Source organism: Lissotriton helveticus, chromosome 4_1 (genome assembly GCF_964261635.1).
Source record: "Lissotriton helveticus chromosome 4_1, aLisHel1.1, whole genome shotgun sequence".
Taxonomy (NCBI): domain Eukaryota; kingdom Metazoa; phylum Chordata; class Amphibia; order Caudata; family Salamandridae; genus Lissotriton; species Lissotriton helveticus.
Window position 1 is genome coordinate 1,485,025,102 of NC_136063.1, and position 13,202 is coordinate 1,485,038,303.

The window sequence follows — 13,202 nt, forward strand, 5'->3', positions numbered from 1 at the left end:
AAAAACATATTAACAGAATCTCATCCTCTTTTGCCGGAATGGCCCACATCCAACTTAAATATTTGGCAAAAGCTATCACTATGGGTTCTGCAGTTTCTGGGTTTAAGATCCTAAATGCTTCGTTGCCAGTGTGAATGCCCGTAGACAAACAGATGGGTTTGAGCTACTTGTGCCTCATGATATGTAAACAGGGCAGATTAATAAAATGTGCACTAGGGATTCAATCTGGGTCGGACAGAATGGACAATTGCTGCAGATCGTAGAACACCATTTACCAACAAATGTATTAATTGGGAGTGAACCCACTCTAAAGTGGTGGTAATGTTTCCTAACGTTAAAAACAGTAATAAAATCCCAATACCCTTCATACTCTGTATCATGTTTAATCTCTAAGAACTCCCTTGATAAAGAGGGCCTAGATACAGAGGAGAAGCACTTCATTTTAACCATGCCCCAATATATCTCTTTGAATTCCTTTTTTGGAGGAAAAACATTATCAACAGGATTTTCCCACAATCGGCTCAGTCCCATCTCACTAAAAATGACTTTTGCCTGCCTCAACCAGGGGATTTTACACATACGATCAGCATCCCTGACTTCAAGGAGTGCATGTGCGTACCCAGAGACCTCTGGGGTTACCCAGAGCCTACTCCTATAGACCACTGGTCTATATCGTGCCGTATCCTCAAGTCTAAATAGTGGGGCAACGATGTTGTAGATTGCGGAAGACCAGTTATGCCCCTCAGAAAGTTATTTTGAGCAATCGTCAGGGGAGCTAGGTTGTCGAATCCCCATAGTTCAGCCCCGTACAGGACTGAGGCACTGATTTTTGAATTATACATTTTTAAAACTGAAGCTACAGGTTTGGTGTGAGAAAGGCGCTGTTCCTTTGATAGGGCACCAAACAATTGTGCATGTTTGAGGACCAATTGATATATGTGTGGTTTCCAACTAAGTTTACTACCTAGAGTAATGCCTAAGTAAGTAAAGACATGGGTCTGCTCTAGTGTGCCTTCATTCATGGCTACTCTACCTTTTAAGATCTTGTGTTTGTGTGGAACCATCAATTTGGTCTTGTCCACATTAACTATAAGGTCTTGGTCCCTAAAAAACTCCTCAAATCTAGCAATGGCCTTCTGAAGACGTTTTTGAATCTTTGATAGTATCAGAGTGTCATCCGCAAACATGAGCAGAGGGATCTTTATGCCATCTAGGGTAAATGCATCAGTGGGATAATTCTTCAAATTCTCGATTACCTTATTAATATACCGGGAAAAGAGAGTTGGTGCCAGAACGCACCCCTGTTGAACCACCTTAGCAATAGGAAACCTATCTGTAACACTCCCTTGCTGTCCCCAACGAATCTGTGCAAAATTGGAGTTATGAAGTTTAATTAAAAAAGCCAATACTTCCAAAGACATGACCTGTTCTGCAAATACTTTCCACATTTTGGCACATGGGACTAAGTCGAAAGCCGACTTAAGATCTATAAAAGCAGGATAAATTGTACCACCTCTTCAAATCACCACACACCAGTAAATTAAAATGAACCTAAAAACCTGGTCAATAGTGCTGGTGTGTGAGCGGAACCCGGCCTGCAATGGAGATAGGATATCAAATTCATCGACCCAATCCTGGTTTCGACTGAACACCAGCCTAGCTAACTTTTGGGCCTATAATTGCCTGGGTTTGAGCAGTCCCCTTTCTTATAAACTGGAAGGATTTCTGCTCCCAAACAAGAATCTGGTATTGGGGCACCGCTGGCAATGGCATTCACAAGAGACTGGATATACGTTACCCAGATCGCTTTATTGTGCAGGAACAGATCAGCTGGAACACAATCCAGCCCAGGCGCCCTACCTCTCGGGACTGAGTTTAATGCTAGTTCTACCTCTTGCCTGGTGAAATGCAAGGAAGGGTTAACCAGGGGCATTAAAGACTGTTCATGATCATGTTCCGTGGAAGCAAAATGGGCCTTCAAGTGGGACACCCAATCTTCAGGGGCTACATGATTGGCAGGAGCCTGACTTGGTACGCCCTTACCCCATTTCACCAAATGCCAGAACGTAGCCATGTTTCTTCCTTAACTGGCCTTGAATAGCTCATCCCAGTGTTGCTCATCCCAGTCCCTTTTTGCTTTCTGTTGGGCTCTCTTATACCCCACTCTTGCCATTTTTATGTGTTCCCTGTTCTTGGATCTGATAGCCCTTGCTAAGACTCTATAAGCCTCCCTATATGATTTCCCATACCATGTGGCCACCTTTTGGCCAGAATTTTTTGGGAATTTTTTAACGTTAGTTATAAAAAAGCCTTTTAGTTTAATAAATAGTTTATTGTGGACCTGAATAACCTTAGTGTCAATTTCCTCTTGCGTAACACATCTTAGAAGATCTGCTGTTGCACTAACTACCAATTGCCTCATTTGCTCAAATTGTTCTTCATTGTTAATACAATTAGTCCATTTCACTCTCCTGATATCATTACTTAACTGTACTTCTACAAATGCGCTATCAACTGCCAGACGGTCGGTAGCTGAAAGTTCCTTGAGCTTTAAGGATAGTACTATGGGGTTATGGTCACTTTCCTACCGTTCCTGGACAACCATATCTTTTAGGGATGGCCATAGTTCCTTGTTGAGAAAGATAAGATCTATGCAACTACTTCTCAACCCGTTGTTAAAGGTTAGCGAGCCCTGCCTGTCTGAATCAGACCTCCCATTTGCGGCCCTAACCCCCCGTTCCAAAACATAGTACTTTTAGCTGCAACGCAGCTTCAGTCCATTTTTTGAATGGAGGAAGTGCCAGTGGCGGGATATTCCACTGAGCATCCTCCTCTATACTAAGGTTTACATCATTAATATCTAGGGGTTCAAAGGAGCAGTTGAAATCTCTGGCTATTATTATATTACATGCGCCATTGTACTGATCGAGAAAAGTGTCTAGAAGAGCAACGGTGCCAGAGGCTTTACCACCGGGCATCCCTCTCGCGTAAACATTAATGATTAACAAGTCAGGAGCATTGGGCATCTGAAGTTTAATTATTAAAATATCCCTAATGTCAATACCCAATTCTTGAACCTTATAACGGTCTGCCTGTCTCACCCAGGTTATTAGGCCCCCCATGGGTCTCCCCCTCTGGCCCGCCGTCGCAGGTTTTGAGAAATTTAGAAAACCCTGTTGAAACACATGATCCAATGACCAGGTTTCCTGGAAGGCCTTAATGTCATGGCCTTCAATGAATGATGACCATTTCACCGACGGTATTTTGGATTTTAGCCCTGCGATGCTCCAGGAGACTAGTAAGAAATTGGAGTCTCTGTGACTCTAGTTTATGCTATGTGATAACATGTGTTCATTCGGTACAGGACCATATTCCATGGCGCCCTCGTATAGAATAACATTAGTCAGAGAACTCCCTGTCTCGAACAGCTCCTACCATAATATCTTCCCCTTTGGTATCTCCCAACTTAGCTGTTGACACCAAAGGAAGAGATACCCCTAAGTGCTGAGTAACCAATTGAGTATCGGCCGCGCCAAACTCCCTTAAGTTCTGCGTCTTAAGGATGGCAGTGCTGGGGTTAAATTCAAGTCAATCTATGTCCTCCATTGATCCAAAAGCTTTGAATCTGTTAAAGGTAGGGACCGCATAATTAAAGTGGCCTAAGTTATTTGCGGATTCCCTCTGTATTCCCCCTTTTCTGTTTACACATGTTTGATAAAAAAACCCAAGCGGGAGTATGTTAATATCCTATTCACATAAGCGGCCTGACCGTGCCCTATCCAAAATTAGCTGGACCAGACCCAGGGACCTGAAACTTAAAACCACACATTCACCACCCAAAACCTTATCAGAAGCTCCCACCCAAGAAACTCTTCGGACCATCTTAAACTCAGCTTGTTCTGTTAGGTGTTCTATTCTCCTGTCAGGCAGTAGTTAGTTCTTCCTGCTGTGTCCCTGGACCTGCTTGTTGAGCTTTAAGGATACGCTGTTCTATTTTAGCTAGTCTCAAGTCTATTGCTGCCAGTTTCGATAACAGTCGGTCGATTAGCGCTAGCAACTTCTCTTCGACCCGATTGAGAAAATCAGCTTTAACCTACGGATTGCAGGGCAACTGGTCCCCTGTGGCAGTGATATTAGTATTACCAGCGCCCTTGTTTAAATTTAGAGGCAAGGAAGCTAAATTAGAACCTCCCCCATTCCCTGTTGTAGTAGGCTTGCGTTTTGCCAGTTTAGATGCTTGATGGCTAGACTTAGATAAGCCACGCGCTTTTCTCTTTTTTTTTTGAGTTCGCCACCTGAGGTCAGAGTTGACTTTTGTCACATAGTCAGTACCTTGGCTGGGGGAGTAGGCAGAGAAGAAGAAATGCTGTCCAAACTGGGTATGGTTGAGGTCCCTGACTGAGGACTTAATATAGGTGCTTGGTTGATTTGGGAGCAGGAGTTAGCTGTTACGTTGGACTCAGGTACAGGAGTAGATGCTAATCCCATAAGAGGACGTGGAGGTTCTAGAGACAATCTGCGTTCTGTGAGCTGAATCTTGTGCATTAGTGCGGATTCAGCCCGAGGAAGGCACGCATCCAGTGTTCCCACCACTCCCGACCCCACACCCACTTTCCGCTTGTTCCTGCTCATTAATCCCTAACTTTGCAGACAAAACACCAAAGACAGATATAAAAAGGGATAACCAGCACTAATACTGTGTTGCACAGCTAACTAAGCCAATTGTGCAAAGATGCGCAGTTCGAGCAATGTCAGGGGGGTGGCCCAGCCCACCCTCTTCCGGCCCATGACGGGCACAGACCGGCCCGCCCTTGGTCCGAGCTTCGTCCGTGCTTTGTCCCACGCGCGTCCTGCACTGCGGGTGGAGAGGCAGCGCTTTAAGCTCGATGGACCCCACCTCCTCCTCACTCGCGGCAGCTGGGAGATACCTGGTGCAGCCTGGGGGCTGAAGTCTTGGCCCCGGGTGATAGGATGAGTGATGTCGGTGTGGCGGTAAAGTTTCAGGTAGGCCAGCGCAGCATCCTTGAGGAGCCCCCAACCTAGTTTCCAAACTACTAGCTGCAAAAACAACAAAGAAGAGAGGCAGCGCTTTAAGCGCAATGGACCTCGCCTCCCCCTCACTCGCGGCAGCTGGGAGATGCTTGGTGTAGTTGAGAATCACAATGGAGAGCGAGGAACTGGAGTAGCTAGTTTGCTTCCCTAAGGGATGTGCAATAATCAAAAGGAGCTAGCTACTTGGGTAATGTACGTGTTATATGCACAAAACTTGCTCCGGTGTAACCAGGTATCGTAGCACACCTGAGGCACACCCGGTGCCTCGGGTGGGGCCCGATGATGAAGCATGCCACCAACTTGGTTGGTGGGTGTGGGCCTTCATAAAAAACAATTGTTTTTTTTCCCCGTAGAGACACATATAACACGTACATTACCCAAGTAGCTAGCTCCTTTTGATTATTGCAGACACCTGGTGCACCCTGGAGGCTGAAGTCCTGGCCCTGGGTGATAGGATGAGCGATGTCGGTGTGGCGGTAAAGTTCCTTGTAGGGCAGCGCAGCGTCCTTGTGGAGCCCCCAAACTTGTTTCCAAACTACTGGCTGCAAAAACAACCGAAAAGATCTCAGTTCTTCCTTTCCAGAGCTCCTGTGATCCCGGGCCGTCGCATACCCGTGGAGAGTGCCCTACGGGATTGAAGAACTTCTGCCCTGGAAAAGACAAACCCTAGCAGCCCTCCACCCTGACAATAGGGCTAGCAGCAATCGGGGCTGCCAACTCCATGGATTGCAGCCTGCCTGCTCCTAATTACTCTGACTCCAGTGACCTGTCACAACTGGATGGCCATTGATGGTGCTGATGGGTAGAGCCACCTGGAAAGCCTGCAGCCCTCAGCTGGTGTGGCCCGAACTCTGCTGGTGCACTGCCAACCAGGTTTGCTGTAGTTCAGGGACACGTATGGTGGGGGCCTGTAGGCGGTTTGTCGGCATTGGCCCTGGTAGAGGGCTGGAGCTCTTGATACAGGCGACATCGGTGAGTGGCTGCAGAGATTGTAGGCCCCCATGTTGGGGGCCCCCTTTTGGGCCTCCCTCGTGTGCTGATGATCCTGTGCTATGCCCCTGGAGAGCTCTGGTGCTGGCTGCAGCCCAGGCCAACCGTGTGCCATTAAGGACAATTCACCGGCCCTCCGGTACCAGGCCTTGTCATGCCAAACCCATTCCTGCTGGGTTTGGGGTAAGGCATGGCCCCGGGGGCATTGGTCACCTCTGGAACCCCCCCCCCCGATGATTCCTACATATCGGACAGGGTCGTGCCCTGCTGTAAATCTACACAAGCCCTAGGGTTCCCCCCTACCCAAACTTTGCCCCCTGGGCCCAGGAGTGTAAGACCGGGGTGTGGCAGGACCCAGTGTGAACTTCCCTCCTCCGCCTGCATATCATGGGGAAGTTGAAGGTTCATCAGTCCAAACTGGTTTTGAGGGGAAATGAACAATTTGCCATATGGACTACAGCATCCCCCCCCCCCCGAGTCAATCCAAAGTGCTAATTTGCAGGTCCTAAACATTAAGGAATTGCTGGTGGATGTCAAGAACAGTTTCTAGACTATCAAGGCCAAAATTGATCTCCTAACTAACTACATCAACGATATACAGGAAAGAGTAGACAAGCACTATGACCTCCTAGACCACCTAGAGAACCGCACTTCTGATTTGAAGGACACTCAAACAACTGTGGGAGATTATCTTTTTCATATGGACAAAATCCTCAAGCTGAAAAATGAAAACTTAGAAGTGGGCTCCAGATGTAATAATCTTCATTTCATTGGTGAACCTGGAGCTACTTTAATCAACAAAATGGAAGACTTTGTTGAGCGCATCAGTTCAGTTTAGTCGCTATTCGAGAACGCCCTTTCAGGGGTCTTCACTGTGGAGCTAGCTCATCATACACTTAGCCCACACCCTGCACCGGGCACCCCAGAATGACCCATAGTTGCTATACTTCTCAATTGTAGCGACTGCAACAAGGTATATTGACTTGCACAAGAGCGGTGCACCATTCAGTACCAAGGCAGCGCCATTTCCTTCTAACCTATAGGCTGCCCAACATGAATTCCTCACTGTCAAGCGCCTGCTCAAAAAAGCAGAGAACACTTACTCCTTACTATACCCAGTCAAGTTACGAATTCAGCACAATGTAAGGCCCCAGTACTTCACTGACTCCAAAGCAATGATGAAATTCTCCCACCAGCTGTTGAACTCCAAGGTTTCCCCCTTTGTGGGATCCACATCCAACAACGACTGTCACCTCATTGTTAATGAATAGGGGGCCCATGAGAGCCACCAGTAATGATATAACCACCTAGTGGGAAACCTGACTTTGACCGCTACGCCCTCAGTTTTATTGGACCTAGCTGCTACTTAGCACCCACGACACACCCTAATTTGACCTAGTCCCTGAACTATTTTTTGATGCGCTCGCACCAACCCCTACTGGGGGTTCTTCTACTGCTTGTTGGCCACCAGTTGGTCCACAACTGGACAGTCCATCTGGCTCTCTGATGCTTTTTGTTTGGGTATGTTTTGGGGAGGGGTAGGCTAGGGTCTCTCAACCGATGTGCGGGGTTGAAGTGGGAACTGGGTGTTAGTTTTTCCCTGTTTGTTCCTTACCTGACACACACCTGGCGAGACACCATATTACCTCATTGCCTACTTGGGCATGCGCACTGCTCCCTGACCATCCCCACTATGCCACATTACCCCCCCTTAGATGTGGGATGACCGCCATATGCTGCTTAACCTTGAACGTACGCAGGCTCAATGACCAGCGGAAAACCTGGCTGCTCTACGTCTACATCAATAGACACCATGTAGACATGTGCTTTCCCCAGGAACTCCATTTAACCCATGTGGCTTCTCCCTCTCTTCAGGCTGGGTGGAACACCAAGGCACATGCATCCCTGTACTCTAGTTATGATCGAGGGACCCTCATACTCATCCGTGAAAGTCTACCCTAGCACACGTGATAGGTGCTGTGCGATAGTGATGAGCAATATGTAATTGTTGCCGACACACACAGTCTTTTTAGCCTCAGTATATAGTCCTAACGTGAACAGCCATGAATTCTTTGCAGAAGTCTGGCTCTTAATCTCTACCATGGGCCCTGAGGCGATTATTTGTGAAGGCGATTTAAACATCATGCTAGAACACACTGTGGACAGCTCCAACACCTCCAGATGACCCCTCCCCAATACTACAATGCAGCTCCACATGCTCATACACGATAATTGATAATCGGATGTCTGGCAACTGACAAAAGAGAGAGCATTTGCATTACATCTACACATGGCACATGGTCCAGAATAGACTATTGGCTACTCACCCGCGATGTCCTTACCTGGGCCATGAATGTGGTTCACTTGCCTCTCACTCTATCTAATCATGTCCCCATCCTGCTGGAAATACTGCCCCCGCTTGCCACGACGTTTCACTTGGTTCGTAGCTCCCAGCAACCTCGTGAATCCTGTTTTTAGGGATGAAATCCAAACGACGATCTTTGCCTACTAAGGCCACAACGTAGACTCGGGGGACTCCCTGGTGACACTGTGGGAAGCTTTTAAAGTAGTAATTTGTGGCATCTGCATAACAAAGCAATTACAAATACTCAAGGTGATCCATACACAACTAGCTGCACTGGAGGGGGAAATTCACGACCTTGAAATCGAGTTCTTCATGGCGCACGGTACTCTCACAGCTCTCAGGGAGTCACTATACTGACAAGAAGGCTCCGAGAGAAACCCTCTACCTATACCGGGAAGCAACAGCAAGGCACTACAACGATGGTGATCATCCTGGGAAGACGCTGGCTATTCTGCTCCGTTACCCATGGGCAGTTGTCTATGTCATGGAGCTTGTCGATAATCAGCAGGTAAGCCATATGAAACCAGATGACTTTCTCCAGACCATGACATCATTTTATTCTCAGCTGTACAGATCCACAGTCATACCTGATGCAGCGTACCTGGCGGCCTACCTTGACATTATTCAGATGCTGTGGCTCGACCATGCCCACTGCTTGTGCCTTGATCCCCCCCTTATTGGTGGAAGACTTGACTCAGGTAATCCAGAGCCTCTCTTGGGACAAACTAACAGGGTTGGACAGACACATCACATTCTTCTATGAGGAATATGCAACAATTCTAGCCCCAAACCTCCTGGCTGTGTATGAAGACTCCCTAGCATCCGATTTCCTTCTGCTGTCCCCACAGGAAGCGGTCATTATTGCGATACTAAAACTTGACAAACCATCAAATCACTGTGACGCATACTGATTGCTTTCAATGATAAACATCGACAACAAGATATTTGCTAAACTCCTTGCCAATTCGCTCCTCCCTTTATTACTGGACATTGTCTGACCTGATCAGTTGGGGTTTGTACCGAGCTGCTCACCTGCCCATAACCTCCGAATTATGTTTCTCCTCATGCATGCCATAGATCCCTAACTGGTGGTGGTCACTGCCCTGTTTGATGCCACTAAGGCATTTGATTCCCTGGAATGGCAGTATTTATATAATCTTCTCCCACAGCTTGGGCTCAGTCCTCAGTTTCTGCACCTGATCGGCCCCTTATACACTCCCCAACAGCATGCCTCAACCTCAATGGCGTGATCTCTGCCCAATCACAGTTACTTGAAGGACCAGTCAGTGGTGCCCCCATTCCCTGCCTTATTTGCTATAGCGATAGAGCCACTAGATGCTCGGTTGTAACAATATCATGCCCATAGGGGTCTCAACTTCACTTCCAGGAGGATACTGGTGTCCATGTATGCAGATGGCATCACACTTTTTTGTACACGAACCACAATCTAACCTGTCCCCTATTATTCGTGAGGATTTAAGATTCAGCGGGTACTCTCTAATATCAACATCAACTGGGCTAAATGCAACCTATTCCCACTCTCCTCAGAAACACAACCATTTGAGTATGACTACCCCTTACAGTGGGCCACCAAACCAATCCATTCCCTGGTCATATGACTCAGCTGAGATGCAGATAAACTTTGTGGGCAAACTATGGCATGGCTCTGAACTGGCTAGAGGAGCAAATTCTGGCCTGAGCTACCTGCCCCTTTCCTTGGCTGCTGAGGGTCATTGGGGGTCAAGAACCCCTATTGTTACACAAATAATTCCCCCACAGTAGGATTTCTGAGACGGGGTGAGCATGTTGGTAAACTCTGCTCTGCCAGTGGTTTGGCAAAGTTTTTGCCGAACTCCACATTCCAAGCAAAGCGTGTAGTGGCAAAACTCTGCAAATTCTGCCACCAAAGTGGAGTTTACCTCCCACCCCTAGTCCTGTGTCGATGACATATATATTTGACAGATTATGACCTTTCTACACACTTGTCAAGAGTCGATCTACTAGTTCTGGGATTTGCTCTCTTGGGCTACAAATTCAACTTTAAAGATTAAAATATTGCCCATCTAAGTGTATTGTTTCTGGGATACAAGCTGTTAAGTGAAGGCAAAAGCATTCTGATACACTTCCTAGAGAAATGTGCACTTTTACAACCCCCAAACACATTATAGAAACTTCAATCCCTACAGAAGGAATTTCTACATTTTTGCAAAGTTTACATTCCAGATTATGCTGAACAGGTTAAACCATTCTATGATGTGATTCACCCAGACTTGTCAAGCACACACAGGACAACTGAACACATACAGATTTTATGTTCAGGACAAACTGACATGCCACCTTCAAAACACTTACGCACAAGTGTAAATACCACAAACCTTGTGACCCATATCATTGCGGGTACATCAGGATATACCTATATTACATTCAACAAGGGAGACACTGTGCCAATTGCATATAAATTGCATTTATACACCACTGCTGAAATGTGTTTTGCACCAACAGAATTCTAATGGCAGTACAGACTGTTGTGGTGAGAATGGGAGCATTGCTCAGAGGAAACAAATAATTGTCATTACTTCAGTGCCGCCTTAGAGGCTATCACAAAAGCCAGCGTTCTCAACGCTAAAGCATTATATCCAAGATGTATGCTACAGTGGGCCCACTTTCTCACCGCAAAAGATGTAGACTACAGATTTGACTCTACACTGCAAACACGAGCATACCTGCAATACGAGAATGAATGCCCTATGCCTAATGAAGTCATGCCTCTTGATCAGTATAATTATATCATCTATACTGACAGTTCTGCACAGCCTGCTGTAGGGACAAAACAGCAATACTCAGTTGCTTGCACTGCTATTAAGGGTAGAATGCAGGATGGTGAATTCCAACGTGAAAAGACCCACGTGCAGTCACTAGGTGATTGCACAGCACAGCTGGCAAAACACTAAGCTCTAATTCTGGCACTTGAGACTACGCATCCTGGATTCCCCACACTCATATTGTGCGATTCATATTATTGTGTGCAGTCTTTCAATGTGTATCTACACTATTGGAGCCAGAATGTATTCAGAGATTCCAAGGGGTACACCATAAAGCACAATGCACTTTGGGGCCAATTGACTAAGCTGAAGGAATGTTTGGCCAAGACTTATGTGATTCACTCCTTGAGTCATCAACGTGTAGGAATACATGTTTCTGGGAATTTCACGGCTGACAAAGCCACGAAATCAACAGTGCAATCAGTTGCTGTGGCTGTAATTAGTCATTCAAGCACTAGGATAGACCTAGACATTATGATGGCTGTCAACACTGCATGTGATGACACCCACTTGCTTAAAGGCTTTCCAGCAAAGTGTTTCTACCAGTTAAGTGTGCAAAACATACCATTTTCTCACATTCCGCGAGTGAGGGATAGTGTATTACTTAATTCAGATCTCGGGCAAGGTTTAATCCTAGCAGCACATGACCCCTAGCATCTGCACTTGCAGGGGAGGCAGCAATAATTTCACTATTACAGCAACGCTATTGGTGGCAGTGTCTTTATAAACAGGCTAGGGACTTAGTCCTTAAGTGCAACATTTGCCAGCAGATGAAAGGTTCCACCATAGCCCATCCACCACAGACACCTCTCTTGATCCTAAACAAGCTATTAGCTTGTATTTATTTGGACCACTGCGGTCCCTTACAATCAGATGGGGCTTACAAGTACATTTTGGTTGCAGTGGGTATCTGCTCTCGATTCCTTTGGGTATGGCCACAGCAATTGGCTGACGACCAAACTATTATCAAAGATCTGCAAGTCTTCATCAGTACATATGCAGTTGGCACATTTCATTCAGATTAGGGGCCTATGTTCGCCTCTACAGCTTAGAAATACACTGTGGGAAACTTCGGTGTGAGCATGTGGTGCTCCTCTACCTACCATCCCCAAAAAAATACAATACTGGAAAGGAAGAACTGAGACTTAAAGCAGTCTGTAACAGTGAGGGTATTAGGCGCAGGTCGCATTTGAGTCCATCACTTATATGGGATCCAGGGAGACCTCATCAATCTGCCTAGAAAAACCCTGGGTAGACAGACTCCCTATGAGATCCTGTTTGGAGTGAAGAGGTGGGTACCTGACTTCAACATTCCCAGCACAGAGGCGGCAGAAACATCCTTTGACATCAAAGAAAGTTTGGCTGTTTTGCAAGAACTGAATAGCTACTGCAACGCACAGAGCAATGTCCAAGTAAAACTCACCACCACTGAAGAAGTGATGGAAGCACCAGCAACTCCTGGTTGACTCCCTAAGACTGATGAACTGGTCCAGGAGAAAATAGTGGTCAAGAGAGAATTTGGGTTATTTTGGGCTGCCCTGTGTGTTAAAGGTACCAGAACTTTACTTGTACTGCCCCTTGCTGGCTGCACGAACAAGGCGTGTGTCAATCATTCTCATCAAACCGCAGTATGTGGCCGATTCTACATAGTGGGCCACGAGGGATCCTGAGTAGTTACCTGTCTCCTCTCACTACTTTACAGGAAGTCCCATTGGAAGTTTTGATCAGCGGTGAAGCTTCTACTCCCCGACTGGTGATAGCAAATTATGAAGTATCTCTTCTATCTGCTACATCGACAATTAACATACAAACAACTTGTGCAGAAATGCAGATTTATATTTGGAAACCTAACACAGACAGTGTGTATGTCAATGTACTACAATTCTAGTCAACTTCAAGTTCTACACAGCCTCCAGAGCTGCCAAAAATAGATCTAAGAGCCTCCGGCTACTCTTTAGCTTATCACCTCCACC